Source organism: Heloderma suspectum, chromosome W, assembly GCF_057233095.1.
Source record: "Heloderma suspectum isolate Gila_16-S chromosome W, 16-S_ref, whole genome shotgun sequence".
Taxonomy (NCBI): Eukaryota; Metazoa; Chordata; class Lepidosauria; order Squamata; family Helodermatidae; genus Heloderma; species Heloderma suspectum.
The window spans coordinates 865809-884678 of NC_139475.1; the positions used below are offsets into that span (position 1 = coordinate 865809).

The following is an 18870-nucleotide window of genomic DNA, read 5'->3' on the forward strand; positions in this document are numbered from 1 at the left end:
ACAAGGAGCTAGTGGAGAATGGCCAAGCGACCTTCGTTGTGAATTCCTGGATATAATGTTGTGGGATAAGTTACATATCCCACAGGAGGACCCTTTGTGTAATCTTTTTGATGACTATTGGGAGTTTGGAGATCCTAAGAAATTTAAAAATAAAAGCCCATATGTAGTTAAGTGTCCTTAATCTGTTAACTAATATCAAGACTTTAACAGTTTCCAAGAATGGGGAATTGTAGTCCTAATGGTTGGATGTGGCCTCCCGCTGTGGTTGATGTAAGTATTCGTGAGATGGGAATTAACCAAATTGGCGCTCTGGCTGCTAAAACAATGTCCTTGGGATATATTCATGCTCGGCGCTGAATCGGTGGCCATTATTTTGGCACTAGAATGGGTTATGGAGGTTCATCCAGCCCATGCCCTTGCTTTGTCCGATTCCCCTTCTGGGTTGGTAGCCATTCAATCTGGTGGTGTAGATTGCAAGAACAACCTCGTAAATGAAACATGGGCCTTATGCTCAGAATTGCATTTAACAGGCATTTAGGCTGGCTTTTGTTGGATACCTGCTCCTACTGGCATTACTGGGAATGAAATGGCAGACCGTACAGCAAAGCAGGCTTTAAATAGAACCTTTATTGATGTTCAAGTCCCTCTATCTCATAGGGAAATTAAAAGCTGCCTGCTGTGGGAGCGTACTCACAGTTGGCAAAAAAAAAAAAACAACACCTGGGAAGGGAGCAGTACTGGTTGCAGGGTCTTCTCCTTTCGCCTTAATTTGCAAGACTTTAAAGTGTTTAATCAGCCTGGTCGAGCTCGGCAAGGTTGTCTCTTTCGAGCATTGACGGGTGACTGTGCAGTTCAAAGCAGGTTATTCAGTAATGGGCAGGTGGATTCAGATATTTGTGCAACCTGTGGAGTATGAGAGACAATGGATCACGTGCTGTGGGATTGTGTAGAATACCTAAAAGAACGGGAGCCCTTTCTCCGCATGTTGAGGGATAGGGGAGCTCCTGTTGCAGATGTAGGACCTCTCCTTAAGATCTGTGCGATCCAGTCTTCTGTGATCTCTGCCATCTGGTGGCTCATGCTCAATGGTAACTTAGCCAGCAGTTTGTGAGTTACTTCTGGAGCCAATCTGGCGTCAGTAGGTGGCAGTTATAGGGCCTTTGGCCCTTGCTTCTCCATGAAGCCTCCAGAAGAAGACGCAGGCCCCAGCCAGCATGGCTGGTTAGGGATGCTGGGAGCTGTAGGACACTTTCCAGTCTAAATATGTATGGGATGGCACTGTTTTTATTTTAAAAGTTTATATCCTTCTTTTATAGCTGAAGCCTCAAGGTGGCTAACAGAAAATGAATATAACGGTAAAGGGCAAACAGGTGATGCAACTGTTCTATGAAGAGTAAAAAAAAATCTGAGTAAAATATAACTCACTTAAAAAATCCTACCATGATCAATAAACATATGAAGGTCTCTAAACAAAACATTTGAATTTAACAAGTATGTTGCGTTATATCACTTTCGACCCAAGCGCTATCACCATGATCTTTATATTTATTGTTCTGTGAAGGAACAAAGGGGTTCCAAACCTTAACAAATTTACTATGAATAGAAGAAGGAGATGTTGGGGAGTGGATAACAGAAATGTTATTTTATTGCTTACATTTCTGTTTGCTCCTCATTTGCCTACCTCCTTTTCTGATTGAAAGGCGAGTAGCAAAGGACAGTGCCCAAAGAAGCCGATGAAAAAAACAAGAATAAATTTATAAAATAGAATCAAGTCTGTAGTATTTTATGGAGTGATTCCTGTCCCCCATTCCCCCCACCCTCGCCCAGCCCCCAGCAAGAACTTTCCTTGGAGGCATCTTGAAATATGCACACAGTAGCAGACAGTCTGAAATGGACCCGTTTTTGCATTAGCATTACCATGGAGTGTGTGCGTTTTGAGACAATGTACGTTATCGTGGGCTGTCCCCACACTGGAGGCATTCAAGATGAAGCTGGACAGCCACCTGTCAGGGATGTTCTGACTTGGATTCCTGCACTGAGCAGGGGGCTGGACTCAATGGTTTTGTAGGCCCCTTCCAGCCCTACTATTCTATCATTCTATGATTCTGGGGGGGTGTTTCACTGCAGTGTGATGTCATGTCCTGGCTGGAGGATACAGACTTGGCCTCCCTGGTCCATTCTTGCTGTGTGAATGAATCAAACCCTTGTTTGTTATTGCTAAGGAAACATTCCTCATTCTGCAGGAGGGAGGCTTCTCCCCCCCCCCCCCCCCCGCTTTGCATATTGGTTCCTGTTTCCCTGATGATGTGGAAAGTGGCAAAGAAGCGATTACATGAAATGTGCAAACGATCCCTTGAATGCAAGCTGAGAAACTGGGGTGTATGCATCAACCTGGGGTGGTGTGGGGGTTAGTAAATACCACCAACTATGCCAAAATCTGTCTTCATAGCTGTCCCATTAAGACGAAGCAGTCCGAGGCCTTAGCACTGTCCTTTGCTCTTCCCTGAATTCCCTTCTGCCTGCAGAGATGACATTTTGCTGAAAATTCAGACCCTTCCACAGCTAGTCCAGATGGCTGCTGTTTCCTTGGATTGATTAAAAGGGAAGATAAGGTAGAAATGATGTACCTTGACAAGGACCGTGCCTGCTGGTTGATTACAGAGGAGATCCTGTCTTCTCCCAAATGTTGAGTTTCCTGTGATAGTTGGAAAGACGACCAAGGTAGTTCTGAGGACATACAAGCTTGTAGACTGAGCTAATTCCAAAGACTTCTGGGTGGAAATAGCCCTGTGGAGGCACGCCCTCACTTGCTCAGATAGGGGCTATTTTTAAGAGAGAACTTACTAATCTGTGGGTCTCAGGTGTCTGTTCAGTGGTGAGCTGGATCCACGCGGAACGTGCCACAAGAGGGCAGCATCTCCCCATGCGACGCAGCTGCAGGCTCTATATTCTCAGCTGCCAGGTCTGTGTTCAGGGGTGGCACCAAGGATTGGTGCAGCGCCAAGGGCCCACACCCCAGCAGGGGCCCACTGATAGGAGCCCCCTGGAGTTCTCCTCCTCTTCCCCATTGCAGCCTGCTTGTTCGCTTGCCTCTTGATCTGGCCCAAACAGCGGCTGTGGTGATAAGGAGGAGCAGATGCCATGGCCTCCGCTCCCTGGCTCTCTGCTGGCAGGCAAGCAAGCAGCAGCCGTGAGGAGGAGAAGGAGCTGGTGACCATGGGGGTGAGAAGGGAGGCTCACCGGGGAGGGGGTCTTGCCCAAGGGCCCCCCAAACCTGGAGCTGCTGCTGCCTCGCTTCTCCGCTGCCTCTGAACCTGAGGGCAGTTCTAGTCTGACCTCCCCAGATGAGGAGCTCATGTCGGCCTGGAGCCAAGTTCTGTCCTTGGTACTGATGAACAGTGGCAGCGGAAAAGTCATACGTATTTCACACATTTTTTGTAAAGTATCTTTCTCTTGTGTGATTTGTTTTGTGAGCTCAGATCCCAAGGCAACCTTGGATCTGCAGTCCTGCCTTCCATCCTTCTCTCTCTCGTCCTTGGCTTTCCGTCTGCCTTGTGGAATGAACAGCGCCATAAGTGTTTATCTATTCTTTCTTAATAAGCCTGTGTCCTACCCTTCAATGCAATTAATCTGGGTGACTTACAAAACTCCCAAGTTAGAGGAACATCATAAAACAGGACGTTGCCACAGACAACAAACCCTGTTGATACCCCTCTCTTGTGCATGGCTGGTGATGGTTTGACTACATAAAGCATTGTCGCTCACAGCCTGACAATCAGAAGTAGCAGGAGTGATTCCATGTTTCCTCCCACGGAGTCAGGATGGCCGACATGGTCTCCTCCCACTCCCTTTACCCTCGCAGGAGGTTAGGTGGAGACTGAGTGACTGGTCCAAGGTCACTCAGTCAAGCTGTGTCCCTGAGCCCCGAACAGAGATTTGGGCCTGGGTCCCTCTCTGTTATCCTTCCTTGATAGGCAGAAATGTTTATTTTTAAGCAGGCCTTTGGCATGTAAGCTGGTCTGTCGGGTTGGCTGCTGTTTGTATTTCCTTTATTGTTGTGTGTGTGCGTTTCGTTAATGTATTTATTTAATGTCCTTGTTTTATGATTGTTATAACCAAGTTTTTATTTTAAATTTTGGCTCTTACTATTGCTAGCCTCCTCAAGCACTGTTTTCTTGGCAGAAAGGCAGGGTAGGAATACCATAAAGACAACTAAAATAAAGAAAACACTGTGTGGTGCAGTGGCGCTCAGGTTAGTATTGGGGCAAATGGGAGTCTCTTAGCTTCTTGTAAGAGCCTTCCCCAACCCGGTGCCCTCTGGATGTGTGTGGACTGCCATTCCCATATTCCCCAAGCTGGCGAGTATGGGAATGGCAGTCCACATGCATCCAGAGGTTGGGGAAGGCTGTTCTATGTGCGGTATTGTTGTCCTTTTATGTTGGCCTCTTGACACAACAGAGCAAGAATTCTCTGACGTCTGAGTCTGCTCCGTTGCCTTTGCTGGCAGCCTCTCTCTAGTCCCCATCAGACCGGCTCTGTCAGGTCCCGATGGACTTGTTTAGGGATGGATTCATGGCTTGCAGCCAGTTTGCAGTCGACAAGGGAAACGCATCCCCGCCGACCCCCCGGACATGTTCCTCCCCACCTCTTCATGATTGCAGGCAGAGATATTGTAATGTCAGGGTTTTGTTAAACTTGTGTAATGATTTATTTTGCCTCTGATTAGGGTGAGTGCTCGCTAATGGAATGTTGTTGCCCACAGGGCGTTTTTTTGGCAGAAATTGTTCTCTTCTCTCCTGGCTCACTGCAAAGTGATGATGAGGGTGGCTAAAAATAGCCCTGGATGTCATATGGTACCTGTCATATGGCTGGTATCCCGTGATGCTCTGGAAAGGTTGCCTCAGGAGGCTGCTGCTGTGCTCTGGACTCTTATTGCATCTGCATATTCAAAGCCGGGCTGTTTCCCTCCCTTCTTCTCTGCCAGCAGAAGGTGTTTGCTGTCGTTATATTTATATTTATTTATTTAGCTTCTATGCCATTTGATATCCTAAAACTTCTAAGCAATTTACATCAGCAGTCCATCTAATAAAATATAAAAACCAGTGTTAAAAAACAATACAAAAATATATATACATTAAGAACGTTGCAATGAGAAGATCAGTTGAATGGAACAGTGTCTTGGTCGCGTACGAGTCAGGGAAAGCCCAAGTAAACAGATGCGTCTTCAAGAGGAGTTGGAAGCTCGCCACCGTATCTGCCTCTTGAACCACACGTTGGGAGAGCATTCCAGAGGATGGGTGCCACTACCGAGAAGGCCCAGTCGCGTGCTATGATCTGGCGACACATTGACGTGGTTCACACATAATACTAACCCATGGTTTATTTAATTCTGGGTTGTTGTGATGTGCGAACTGGGCTGCGCTACCAAGCCATGGTTTGTTAACCACAAACAGTCCAGGAAGAGAAGCCATATTTTCTTGTTGGGCTGGGAACTTCAGGGTTGTCATGACATCTGAATCCAGAACTGTGGGTTGTTCATGGGCTGTTTCACCGGGCTACAGAGGCAAGCGTAGTAAAAAAAAACAGCTGGTACAATAACACCGGAAAGGCATTTGGGATACAGGGACGAAGCGAGCAAAGGAGGAGGGAAGCAAACAGCCCAGGGATTGAGAAAACAAATCATGGTTTGTTTGATTGTCTGCCGGACAAACCCTGAGTAGGGCAACTAACCACGGGTTAAATAAACTGTGGGTGAGTGTTATGTGTGAACTAGGTCACTGTTACTTGTGGGGCGACTGATAATGCAAGACTTGAAAGTTGTCAGGGATTGATTTGGGGTGGGTAGGGGAAGGCGGCCAGCTAGCTATGACGAGGCGCGATTTAGCTTGCGCTCCTGTCCTGTGGAGACCTCTCAGATCCTCCGAGCTTCATAATTCAGGCAACAAGGACCTATGACAGCTGCTTCATTTGCTTCGGTGGGGAGGGGGCTCATTTGGAATAAATTTGGAACACCTTCACCTGTTCTAGACCTCTGCTTTTCTGCTCTTCTCTGTGCCAGGCCTTCCCGCTGCTGTCTCAATGCCTTTGATGGCCACGAATTGTGGCATTGGCTCATCCCTCTTGCCCTGTCTGTGCTTTGTGCTTGAGATGCTTCATCTCTTTCCCCAAAGGCTCCCAAGAGCCATTCAAGTCTGTGAAAGCAGCCAGAGCTGAGCTCCTTCTACGCATCTGCTTTTCTGTTTGTTCTTCGGGGTTGTCTGTCAGCTGAGAGGGAAGTGAGCCCCCACGATGGGGATGTGGTGCTCAGTGATATGGGGTGGAAACGTTTTCCATTTCAGAGATTTTCCACTGCTGTCTTTTTCTGTGGAATTTTTCCCCTGCTTCTAGAAATGCATTCTTTTGTAATATTACTTAGTAACCTGAGTGAATGCAGCAGAAGTCAAATTGGGGGAACTGGAATGGATATAGTAATAGTCAAATCTAAAAGCTGTAATTAACTCTTCTTCTTGGGAAGCACAAATATTTATACTCACAGCCCTTTCAGGCATGCTAAGATGGGCATGTTAATGGTTTTCAGCACCTTCTTTCTCCCTTTTAAAATCTAAATAATTCAAAGTAAATGTATGCTATTAAGTTGTCACATATTAAAATATTTACAAGTATCCCAGTTTTAAAAAACAACCCAACTAAAGCTTTGAATTTGTTTTAAATCTTAACATTTAAACCACACTAAGGGCACGATCCTGCACATGTTTAGACAGAAAAAAAGTCCTCTACCATTCCCAGCAGTCCCCAGCCAGCATGGTTGGGTGTGGAATGGTGGGAGTTGTAGTCCTTCTTTCTATCTAAACATGCATAGGATAGCGCCCTACAGCTGCTGTCCTATCCGCACTTACCTGGGAGTAAGTCTAATAATGGGCTAATTTCTGAGTAGACATGTTTTAATACCCCCCCCCCACACACACACACATATCAAATATTTCAGTATGTTTCGCCGTTGGAAAACCGTTTCAGGTATTTATTCAGCATGGGAAACTAGTGTGGTGTGCTTTTTAAAGTTTTCCTCACTAACTGTAAGCCAATTAAATATACTGAACCACATCTCCATCGACTTGGGGCAGTAGAAAACTTTCCAGTTCAGCATTTTTCTGGAAAGCCCGCATTGCTGGGAGGAGGCCTTTGCTTCCTTGCCTTCTTCTCTTGCCCCCGAGGTCTTCTCTGTGCAGTAGCCGCTTGCCCAGGGCGAGTCACAGTTCCTTCTGGGTAAGTAGCTCATCTGGCCTGTTAATGGGGAGCAGATAGAGCGGAGTGACAGGGCAGCTGTGCAAAGTGAATAATATCCCAGGTTAAATCCCTGGGCTGCCAAAGGTGTGTCTCTGCCTGAGAGCTCTGCAGAGCTGTTACCAGCAGGGTGGCCACTTAGCGTTGCCCCAAAAGAGGACAAAAGAGCATATTTGCATATGCTAATTCAGATGTATCGATGCAGTTATAAATAATATCTATAACTTAAATAGAAATGCAGTACATATCACCATAGTGGGGAAGACCAGGTGAGTTGTGTGCCTACCTGTTCAGCTGGCTGTCCAGATGTTCCGTCCTGTGGATGGGCACTGCCAAGGTTCCTGCTCTTCTCTCTCTGCTCTTCAAATTGGACTTGGACTGGACAGCCCTTCAAATAGAGGACTGCTCTCTGCAGAGTAGCTTCGGCTATTGGGCGGTATAGAAATGAAATGAAATAAATAAGAGTAGGACATCGGGCCACCCTAGCTACCAGTCAAGGCACCTTCCCATGTTCCTATTTAAATCCACTCTTTTCGGAACCATGAGGACTGGAAACTTGGTTTCTAGGGGAAGGGCCATTGCTCCTCGTGGAAGACACTGCGGAGCTCCTGCAGGTGAGAGCAGGGACCAGTGGGCTAGGTGTTCCAGGGGTCTGTCTGCAAAGAAAGTAGCTTAATGGGTTTTCTTGAGCAGCTCCATGACATGCAGGTGTGCAAAGGCAGATAGGTAGTGGTGTGTGTGTGTTTGTGACACTCTAGTTCATCATTCCCCAAGCTGGGGCCCTGCAGATGGGACTGCAACTCCCATTGGCCATGCTGGCTGAGAATGATGGGACTTGCAGTCCAACCCATCTGAAGGGCACCAGGTTGGGGAACGCTGCTCTAATTTATTTCATTTTCATGTAAAATTTTTATACCCCATGTTTCCCTCCAAAAAGATCTGTGTAACATCAGTAAACAAATGAACTCTCCCCCCTGGAATTGTGACTCGCCCTGGGCAAGCGGCTCCTGCATAGAGAGAGCCTTGGGGATAAGAGTAAAAGGTGAGGAAGCAAAGGCCTCCTCCCAGCAACATGGGTTTTCTGCCGTGCTTTTATGAAAAGTGTTGGGTTGGCACCAGCAACAGAGCCAAATAAGGGATAAATGCAGCCTTTGGGTTTTGGTGGTCCGAAAGAGCAGAGCCCTGTTTGGCGCTGTCTGGGTTTGAAGCTGTATTTGTTTTTAAGCTGGCCTTTAATGTGTGGATTTGTGAGCGGCTTGCAAGGCAGGATGGAGATTTGTATCCAACCATCAGTGTCCCACTGGTACTTGGGAGCGGCCGGGCATGAGAAGATGGGAGGATGTCTGACATTAGAGGGGCCGCAGTGTGTGTCTGTGTTGGTGTGAGAGAGAAGGGTGCGGCAGGGGGACCTCAACAGCCTTTTGGGACCTGGTGAAGGGTGGAGGAACGTCTTCTAGGTATGGAGAAGGAAAGCTGGGATTCTCCACACTGTTATCAAGCTTGCAAAACAGTGAGAAAGGATAACGGTGGTGGTGGAGAACGTAAGAGGAGCCCTGTGAGATCATACTAAAGGCCCGTGTTGTGCAGCATTTCTTTTCACTATAATGTTTTTACATTTTGCATTTTAATTTATTGTACACTGTGCCAATTAAAAAAAAAAGATTATTACATTTATACCCCACCTTTTCTCTTCTTGCAAGGAGCCCAAGGCAGCTTACATGGCCCTCTTTGTCTCCATTTTATCCTCACAACAACGCTGCGAGGTAGGTTAGGCCAAGAGTAGCCCAGAGGTAGGGAGGGTGCAGTTGCACTCATGTCCTGCTTGTAGGTTCCTGATGAACAGCTGTTCGGCCAGTGTCTGAACAGTACGCTTGGCTAGATGGACCCTTGGTCTGATCCAGCAGGGCTCTTCTTAGGGTCTTATGTTCTTAACAGTCTGTGACTGGCCCAAAGCTACACAGTGGGCTTCATGGCCAAGCGAGGACTAGAACCCAGGTCTCAAGTCCCAGTCCAACTCTCTAAGCCCTATTCCACCCTGGCTGTCATCAATATCGCATTGATATCTCTCGGTGTGGAGTGGTTTATACATTTTATAATGAATAATGCTATTCCCACCGGATGCCTCCATGGGAACCCCACAAGCAGGACATAAGCCCGATCATAGAATCATAGAATAGCAGGGTTGGAAGGGGCCTACAAGGCCATCGAGTCCAACCCCCTGCTTAATGCAGGAATCCAAGTCAGAGCATCCCTGACAGATGGCTGTCCAGCCTCGTCTTGAACACCTCCAGTGTGGGAGAGCCCACCACCGCCCCAGGTAATTGGTTCCATTGTCGTATTGCTCTAACAGTCAGGAGGTTTCTCCTGATGTTCAGCCGGAATCTGGCTTCCTGTCACTTGAGCCCATTATTCCGTGTCCTGCATTGTGGGATGATCAAGAAGAGATCCTGGCCTTCCTGTCTGTGACAACCTTTGAAGTACTTGAAGAGTGCTATCATATCTCCCCTCAGTCTTCTCTTCTCAAGGCTAAACATGCCCAGTTCTTTCAGTCTCTTCTCACAGGGCTTTGTTTCCAGCCCCCTGATCATCTGTGTTGCCCTCCTTTGAACCCTCTCCAGTTTGCCTGCATCCTTCTTCAAGTGTGGTGCCCAGAACTGGACACAGTACTCCAGATGAGGCCTAACCAGTGCTGAGTAGAGGGGGACCAGTACTTGCCGGGATTTGGAAGCGATGCTTCTATGAATGCAGCCCAAAACAGCATTTGCCTTTTTTGCAGCCACATCACATTGTTGGCTCATATTCAGCTTGTGATCGACAACAATTCCAAGATCCTTCTTGCTTGCAGTATTGTTGAGCCACGTATCCCCCATCTTGTAACTGTGCCTTTGGTTTCTTATTCCTAGGTGCAGAACTTGGCATTTATCCCTATTAAATGTCATTCTCTTGTTTTCTGCCCAGCGCTCCAGTCTATCCAGATCACTTTGAATTTTGTTTCTGCTTCCAAAGTATTAGCTATCCCTCCCCATTTTGTGTCATCTGCAAATTTGATCAGCATTCCCTGCACCTCCTCCTCCAAGTCATTAATAACAATGTTGAAGAGCACTGGGCCCAGGACTGAGCCCTGCGGTACCCCACTCGTTACCTCTCCCCAGTTTGAGAAGGTCCCATTGATAAGCACTCTTTGTCCGATTCTGTAGCCAACTGTGGATCCACCGGATCGTTGTTTCATCCAGCCCACTTTGAGCTCGTTTGCTCATCAGGAGATCATAGGGCACTTTGTCGGAAGCTTTGCTGAAGTCGAGGTATATGATGTCTACAGCATTCCCACAGTCCACAAGGGAGGTTACTTGATCAAAAAATGAGATCAGATTTGTCTGGCAGGACTTGTTCTTGACAAATCCATGTTGGCTTCGAGGAATCACGGCAGTGTTTTCAAGGTGCTTCCAGATGGATTGCTGTATCATCTGCTCCAGAATTTTCCCAGGGATTGATGTCAGACTGACTGTTCTGTAGTTCCCAGGTTCCTCCTTTTTACCCTTTTTGAAGATAGGGACACCATTAGCCCTCCTCCAGTCATCTGGCACTTCCCCCGTCCTCCATGATTTCTCAGAGAATAGACAGCGGTTCTGAGAGTTCTTCTGCCAGTTCCTTTCTTACTCTAGGATGCAGTTCATCTGGCCCTGGAGATCTGAACTCATTCCAAGTAATTAGGTGTTCCTTGACCTATCGATCTCAAGCTGCAATCCTGCCCCTTCAGCCTGTACTTCGCCTTTGCCAGGGGGGGTCATAGACCCTCTTTTGGGAGAAGACTGAGCCAAAGTAGGAATTGAGCACCTCTGCATTTTCTTTGTCATCTGTTATCGTTTTGCCATCCTTATTTAATAGCTTAGAGTCCCCTCCTGCTCGTGTTCCCTAGTATACTGCCTCCAATACTGGAGGCAGCATAGAGCCATCAGGACTAGTAGCCACTGTCGGCCTTCTCTTCCATGAATTGGACTCGATGGTCTTGTAGGCCCCTTCCAACCCTACTGTTCTATGATTCTTAATTTGTCCAACCCCCTTTTAAAGCCATCCAAATTGGTGCCCATCACCACATCTTTTGGCACCACATTCCGTGGTTTAACTCTAAGCTGTGCGAAGAAGGACTTTGATCTGCCCTGAACCTCCCACCATTCATGGGATGAGCCTGTTGGCTTCTGCTTTTGAGGAAAGAGGAGTTCAGCCAAGGCCCTGAGCTGTGCAGGATGGACGGGGAGGTCCCAGAACCTGGTGCGCACGAAGCTGGGGAGGTGGCCAATGGACGGTAGATACTTCTGTGCCTGGCATGTTTCTTTGGTGGTGTCCTCATTCTCCTTGTTACCACAGCATTGGGAAACCTTGGGTGACTCCTGGATGGCGGCTCCCGTGACCTTGTAGCCCAGAAGACAGCCGGCAGGTGAGCCAGATTGACACACTCCCTGGTGTGAACCTGTCTTACATAATGGTGAATCTAGTCAGGTGCTCCGGCCTGCCTCAGCCTGCCTCTGCTAATTAAGTCTTTTGTAATAAACCTCGGTTGGAACGGCATGCAACGGGGTGCCTGCCACGTTCCTGGAGGATGAGCGGCCCTGTGCGTGTGTGTTATGCCACCTCTGGGGTAACATCACCCGGAGAGGCTAGAGTCTTTCATTGTCCTTCTGGCCCTGGAGGCCGCAGCCTCTTTGCAGAACTGATCTGTCATTTATCGCTTCCATTCAATGATTGCATTTCTAGAATCTCCCAAATAGCGCAAGCTCTGTGGGCAGTTTGCAAAATCAACCCTCCCAAAATACAGTATAACGACAATAAAAAATACCATATAACAGAAAACCGTCTCCATCCCAAAATAAAGAAAACAGTTTTGCACAACCAACAATAAAAATCCCCTGACCTGTTAAAAATCTCGTTATACGCTATCAAGTAACCTGACACCAGAAAGTTGAGAGTGTTGGTGCCAGGTGGGCCTCACTGGGGAGATCAGTCCACAGTTGTGGGACCACCACAGAGAAGGCACTTGTTGCCATCCTGTGAACCTCCCTCAGAAGAGACACTCGGAGGAGGACCTCAGATGGTGCCCGTAGTGCCTGGGCAGGGTCATACCAGGACAGACACTCCCTCAGGGATTGCAGTTGGCGCAGATGTGACGCCTGCTGCGTCAAGAAGCAGTTCAAAATGACCCGGAGGAGAAAGTGGTGGGAGAGGGCTTCGTTGCAAGTGGCAGGCTCTCAGTGGGCGCCCTTTGGCAGGAAGCCTTGGATTTGTGCTCTGAAATTGAGCCCTGGGGGGCGTGTGTGCGCGCGCATGCCCATCCTTTTGCTTGTTTGCTGCCACTCCTGACTTTGACCCTGTCTGGTGCCATTTGCACCAGGTTTTGCTGTTTATCTTGTCTCTTTAAGACAAGGGTTTAAAACTTTCTTCCCTGAGTGCATATCTGTTTGCTGTCGCTGCCTCTAGTGCTCCAGTGGACAGCTCTTCTGCTTTTTTGCATCCGCTGGCTAAGCCATTTCTTCGGGGTATATGGAATCTCGCTCCTCCAATCTAGCTCCTGGTTCTGCCTTGGATGTTTACCAGCTGTTCTGCAGGCCCCAACTGCCAAGCCGTTTGAACTGCTTGCGACTACCAGTTTCTGTTTCCTGTCTTGGAAAACTGCCTTTCGGGTAGCTTGTGTGACCTTCTTTCTCCCCATAGGCCTGTGCATTGCAGGGCGGCCTGTGTCCCTGCACAAGCTTGTTTACCTCTGGGTGGAACCGATCTGGCACAGCGGGTTCTCCAGAAAGGTCAGCAGGGTTGTTCTTGAAACTCAGATGGTGTGAGTAGCGGGGGGGGGCAACTCCTCTTGTTTGGCCAGGGATTTTTTCTGCTTCTGGGGTGGGGAGAGAAGCCCTGGAGGCCTGGTGGATGGAGCTTGGCCCAGTCGCATTGTTTTCTGCCTTCTTTTCTTCCTCTCCGCCCCTGACCCGACTTTGCAGCTGCTGTACACAGGAACTGAGGGACACCTCAGCCACGCGTCTGTGTGTTTTTGTGCTTTCACCTCTGCACAAAAGTAGGAGGGCAGGGAGGGGATTCTGAATGTGTTTCAATAGAGTGCGAGGTCAGTTTTGTTTTCCTGCTCAAGCAAGGAAGAACCTGGCCCCCTGTGCTATTCCACTTCCAGGGACACTTCCAGGGATGGAACCTGGCAGGGGCTGCACCACAGAGATACGGTCCCTTCCCTAAAGTGACTAGACTGTGGTTACCAAGCAGGTTTCGTGGCTGATCTGGACTTTGAACCCTAGTCCAGCCCTCGGTACTCCTTCCTTCTGTGCAAGGAAAGAGCAGATGTTTCCACTAGGCCTGCGCCTGGAAATTCTGCACTTTGAAATTCTGCTGTGGAATAAGTTTTAATTTCATTTCATTTATCATATTTCTAAACTGCCCTGTAGCGAAAGCTCTCTGGGTGCCCCACAAAAATTTAAAACCATTAAAAATACATTATACAAAGTATAAAAACATACACATAAAAGCATAAACAGATAGCACACACACAGACAACATATGTCTAAAAACAATTTTTAAACAAATTGTTTTCAACCAAAGACAATCCAGGACCTGATTAAAAACTCATATGCTGCCAAGTGCCTGAGAGAAGAGGGCAGTTTTAACTGAGCACGGAAAAGAGGACAATGTTGGCACCAGGCGAGTCTTGTCAGGGAGAGCATCCTTTAATTGGGGGACCCTGCCGAGAAGGCTCTCTCCCTTGTTGCCACCCTCCAAGCCTCCCTCGGAGGAGGTGCCTGAAGGCGGGCCTTGGATGCCGAGTTTAGCGTCCAGGTTGGTTCATGTCGGGAGAGGCGCTCCATCAGGTATTCTGGTCCTGGGCTGTGTGAGGCTGTATAGGGCTGGAGCAGATGTCCCGCTTTGCACACCAGTGCACCCAGTTCTGAAATGGACACCACAGAGACTGCTAGTCTGGGGCGGCACTTCCTGCAGGTTGCAGGAGCCTCCAGTGATTCTCGGTGGCTCCTCGTTTTGCCATCGCCTCACCAAGTTCAGCTCCGAAATGTGCATCTGCCTGTGAGATTCCAAGAAGTTTGGGGCCGCCTGTGGTGTCTCTCCACTTCCGAGGAAAGGGGCCTCTGCATCATGTGCACACTGCCTCTGTCTTGGAAAGCAGAAGCAGCAGTGGGACCTTTGACGCCAAGGATCTGGGTCTTGCGAAACGGTACATCCTTTGGATTGGCACCAAGGCTGGCATGGAGGGCCCTGACTCAGCTCGCTGGCATGGCGAAAGGGCTGTAGCTTCATGGCATAGCCCCCACTTTGCATGCAGACAGTCCCTGGTTTGGTCCCTGGTTCAATCCCCGGCAACATCTCCAGGTGGGGTGGGAAAGAATCCTTCCCGAAACCCTGGAGAGCCACCGCTGCCAGTCAGTGTCTGCAGTACTGGGCTGGATGGACGCAGGGCCTGACTCCATATAGGGCAGCTTCCTGTGTTCTTCTTTAAAATCAGCCCTTGATTTGGAACCATGAGAACTAGATTCTTACTTTATTATTGAGGGAAGGGCCATGGCTCAGCGTCAGAGCCCCTGTTTTATTTATGTGTGTATTTATTTGGATGTCAGGCTGCTGTTCCAGCTGGCGATTGCATCACGGCTGGATCAAGCTGGAGGTTCCTGGCCGAACTTGAGTCTCAGCACACCGAGGAGGGCATGCTGCCCCTGCAACTATTCCGTGCGCCCTCCTCCTGTCTCTTGTTCCGAGGCAACGGGAATACTCGCCGTCTGTTCCTGCCATCGTAGCTCAGGAGGCATTTCAGGTGCCACAGGTTGGCCAGTGTGTTCAGGCTTGGCTTGACCAAAGAGCGTGGGACTGGCGTGGTCAGAAATTTCATGATGTCCGCGGGGTGAGGGGGCTGTGGCCCCCTCTCATTCGATCCGTGGTAGGATTTGGAGGAGGCCGCAAAAGTCGTCCTTTGCAAGGGAGGCCCAAGAATGAACTTGCCCAGCCAGTGGCCGCAAGATGTGGCTTAGGGGGCTTTAAAAAAGGAATTGCGCAAATGCGTGCAGGAGGAGAGGGCAGACTTGACAGTGTTTACTGTCACCTCGAAGCCCTGCGTGTCGCTACCACTGCTGGAAACAAGATACTGGGCAGGTGGGCTGCAGTCTGATTTGACAGGCCTCTTCCTACATTCCGAGGGGGTTTCACATCCGTTGGAAGCCGTTTTCTCTAGCATGTCCTCTCTGTCTAGCATTGGGGTGGCTGAGCCACCCCTGGAAGTGATTAAGCTTTCTTTTGAAAGGCAAAGGAGCTGTGTGAACTTCACTGATCTAATTTTGGGTGCAAAGCTCACGTGATGTCAAGCTGGTTGCTGGCCCAGTGGAGGAGAAGCAAGATGTGAAACCGTGCAAAATGATACTTCTGTTGTGTTTGTTTTTTCTCTTTCTGACTGGTGGGAAAGAACGCTGGCTTGAATGCCACGGAGTTTGATTCTTGGAATTCATCCACAAAGATCGCCTCCACGTTGCTGCCTCCCTCGCAGTCAGCTGAGTGACCGGAAAATGGCTGAGCCGTGCATGAGGTCTTACAGGAAGGCAGGAAGTCTCTCTTCCGAAGCAGAGACGGAGGGAGGAGGCACACAAAAGACGCCTCCAGTGCTTCCGGCTCCTTGTTGATGGCTTTCTTTTTTCGGTCCAACGAGTGATTTTGCAGCCTGGCTCGGACCTACATAACAAAACATAACTTTGGCACTGAGCGGGCTTGCTGTTTGCGGGGAAGTGGCAGCCAGCACAGTGCCAGGGAACGGCTGGCATGAGGCCTCATTTTCCAGGCTGCCGCGTGGGAAGGGTCTCCGTGCTTGGGGAGAAAACACTCTCCATTGGCTAAGCAAGCCTCTCTCTCTCCCCAAACCCAGGCCTTGGGCTGAAAGAGGTTCTGCACCCCTGAGTCTGATGGAGGGTCCACATATGGCCACTGGGGTGACTTGTGGGAGCCCTTTCTGAGACTGTGGCAAGAGAGCCAGGGTGGCGTAGTCCTTAGATTGTCAGACTGGGACTGGGGAGACCCAGGTTCGAGTCCCCGCTCATCTATGAAGCTCACTGGGTGACTTTGGGCCTGTCACTGACCCTTGGCCTCACCTACCTCACAGGGTTGTTGTGAGGATAAAATGGAGAGGAGGTGGAGGGCCACGTAAGCCGCCTTGGGCTCCTTGCAAGAGGACAAAAGGCAGGGCATAAATGCAATAATAAATAATAAATAAAAAGGGCCTTTCTGGATCAGTTCAAGGGTTCACTTAGTTGAGATGCCCCACTAAAAAGCCCACAAACCAGGGCGTGAGGGCAAAACACCCCCCAGTGGTTTGCTCCATTACCACTAATATTCAGAGAGACGCTGCATTAGCTGTCTTGACTAGGCTGCCATGGTAGACTCATCCTGCCTGCATTTATCACCGCCCTTTGCAGAGCCATCGTGGCCATGCTCCGTCTGGAGGAAAAGCAGGTATGCTGGACCACTGAGCTATGGCCCTTTGCCACAGCCTGCTCTGGTATATTCGGACCCTCCATCTGACTCAGGGGTGCAGAACCTCTTTCGGCCCAAGGGCTGAGTTCTATTTCGAAGAAGCTTCCAGTGGCGGGTGGGGCCGAAGGCAAATGGGACGGGGCCAGACGTGCAACAAATTCCAGCAAGTTGCAGCTTAAAGCTCTTATTGCCCCTTTTAGAATGGGGGTGGGTGGGACAGCAGAAAAAGCTGGGAAACCACCAAACATTTGGGGGTCGAGAAAAAGGGGGCGGGGCCACGGAAAGGTGATCTGGCCATTTGGGGAACCCTGGAGAGCTGCATTTTGTTTTGCACCCTGGTCTAGCTGAAGAGGTGTCCTGAGGGGGAAATGAAACAAGGGGGAACTTGTTAAGCTCCGTTGAGCCCGTTTGCCCGGGCAGGAACGACATCCAAATTTCGAATACGTTTGTTGGGTTGAGCCTTCCCTGAAGATGTGACCTGATGTTAATTGGAGGGTGGGGAGAGGTCGAAAGGTTTTTGCCCAGAGGCTGCCACCGAGGGGTGTTGCCTTGAGCGGGAACGAATGACTCCCTCTTGCCCTCTCTGGTTCAGGAAAGTGCCCCGTGGCCTACAGCCCAGTTGGAATGTCCCCTCGGCTGCTGCCTTCCCTGCCCCATGCTTCGCCGTGTGCAAAGGAGGCAGGAAAGACCCTCCCGTTTTCCTCTTTCCAGGCTGCGAGGAGGGAATTTCCATGGAAAAATCCGTCAGCTGATTCAAGCACCCAGCCAAATCCCCTATTCGCGCTTCCAGGAGCTTTGATCCTTTCCCGCTCGTTTGAGGCCCTGGCCCTGAATATTCTTTTTGTGCTTTTGTTCCTTGATTCTGATTGTGAGGCTTATAAATCTGAAGAGTGCCTAGCCGTTTTCCTCTATCCAGATGTGTTGGGGTTGTAGTCCAGCACCCCTTGGGGGCAGTGGGTTTGGCAGGAGGCTGATGTAACCCCTTGAGCCTTGGAGAGGCAAGAAAGAATCTTGGGGCAGCTGAAAGACTGACGTTTGTCAATACATTCATTCATTTATTCATTTGTTTATTTAAGGGATTTTTATCCTGCTCCTCAGCCCCCCCAAAGGCTTCCGGAGTGTCTTACAATCAAGCACTAAAACCAGACAGTCCCTGCCACCACAGGCTTACAATCTGAGAAGACGTGACACGCAGGGCGGGGTGTGTGGAGAGAAAAGGAAAAGTGGTGGTGGCAGCCTCTGTGGACTACAGCCCACTTTCTCCATGGGCCGGGTGTTCTCCCTGATCTGTGGCTGTGGGCTGGCCAGCACCCTTGGGAGAATGGGTAGGCTCTGATGGACCCCTTTTGGCGACACCCAGGCATGTTTCGCTGCTGCTGCTGTTCTGTCTTGGACTGGGTTTCTCCCTGTCCGCTGAGCTGGAGTGCAGGTCCTCTGCAGAGATGGAGAGGCAGATGGGAGCATGGTCCCTCCCCAGTGCCCCCTCCTACCTGCTCCTCTCTGGGGGTGCGATACGTCCCGGAATCTGGGTCACTCAGGATGGACGTTTGACCCATGAGGTGATCTCTCTCCCACCATCCATTTTGGGCTGGGATGCAGAACCTCTTAACAGCCCGGGGGCCAAACTCCATTTGGGAGAAGCTCTTGGCGGCCAACAGTCCGGGGCCAAACCACCCCAGATTCCAGCCTGTTGAGCTTCCCGCTCTGACTGCCAGCAGCGAAGCCTTCGGGGAGACATTTCATCCTTTAGAATGGGGGAAATCTGCACAAAGCCAGGTCCCGCGCCCCTGGTGCGGAGCCGGAAGAGAGAACTGCGATCCCAGCGGGATCCCCGTGGCAGCGCTTGTGTGGACGCCACCAAGGGAATCCTTGGCTGACCTTTGCTCTCTCATCCGACGGGAAGTGCCGTTGCTGTGGCAGATGCAGGGCCGCCAGCAGCGGCTTGGCAGGGCGCATTTTCAGCCCCCTGCATTAGTCAGCCAGTCTCTCGGCCTCCGCAGGGGACCCCTGGGACCCCTGAATTGCCAATGGGAAGCTGAGGACACCACTGTGACGGGGGCAGTTGGCTTCCTTCCG

At 49.8% G+C, this 18870-nt stretch overlaps 1 protein-coding gene across 2 annotated transcripts in view; it reads left to right on the top strand.

Annotated features, from left to right (window-relative positions):
* LOC146333902 (guanine nucleotide-binding protein G(I)/G(S)/G(O) subunit gamma-7) overlaps positions 1-18870 on the top strand; it is a 127163-nt gene that overhangs the window by 32226 nt on the left and 76067 nt on the right. The window contains exon 1 of one of the 2 annotated variants that reach the window (XM_084825080.1): positions 13058-13076. The exons of the other annotated variant lie outside the window; for it this stretch is intronic. The gene's annotated coding sequence lies outside the window, so the exon portion shown is untranslated. Of the gene's footprint in view, positions 1-13057; positions 13077-18870 lie in introns of those variants that run through there. 2 annotated transcript variants of the gene reach the window in all.